The 594-nt window shown below is 40.6% G+C and overlaps 1 non-coding gene across 1 annotated transcript; it reads right to left on the bottom strand.

Moving 5' to 3' along the window:
* Nucleotides 1-285: 285 nt before the first annotated feature.
* Nucleotides 286-393, bottom strand: LOC127747933 (small nucleolar RNA R71). The gene has a single exon (XR_008009879.1). It is a non-coding gene; the product is annotated as a small nucleolar RNA R71 (small nucleolar RNA).
* Nucleotides 394-594: the final 201 nt, after the last annotated feature.

Genomic DNA, 594 nt, shown 5'->3' on the forward strand with positions numbered 1-594 from the left:
TTCGAGCTTAAGCCTCAACTAGTTTCTCTAATGCAACAGAATTGCAAGTTCCATGGACTTCCATTAGAAGATCCTCATCAGTTTTTAGCTGAGTTCTTGCAAGTCTGTGACATAGTCAAGACTAATGGGGTTGACCCTGAGGTCTACAGACTTATGCTATTCCCTTTTTCTGTAAGAGACAGAGCTAGGACATGGTTGGACTCTCAACCTAAAGAAAGTCTAGACTCTTGGGAAAAGCTAGTCAATGCCTTCCTGGCAAAGTTCTTTCCACCTCAAAAATTGAGTAAGCTTAGAGTGGAAGTCCAAACCTTCAGACAGAAGGAAGGAGAATCCCTCTATGAAGCTTGGGAAAGATACAAACAATTAATCAGAAAGTGTCCTTCTGATATGCTTTCTGAATGGAGCATCATAGGTATTTTCTATGATGGTCTCTCTGAACTATCCAAGATGTCTTTGGATAGCTCTTCTGGAAGATCTCTTCATCTGAAGAAGACGCCTACTGAAGCTCAAGAACTGATTGAAATGGTTGCAAATAACCAATTCATGTACACTTCTGAAAGAAATCCTGTGAACAACGGGACTAGTCAGAAGAAA

Source organism: Arachis duranensis, chromosome 5 (assembly GCF_000817695.3).
Source record: "Arachis duranensis cultivar V14167 chromosome 5, aradu.V14167.gnm2.J7QH, whole genome shotgun sequence".
Lineage (NCBI taxonomy): Eukaryota > Viridiplantae > Streptophyta > Magnoliopsida > Fabales > Fabaceae > Arachis > Arachis duranensis.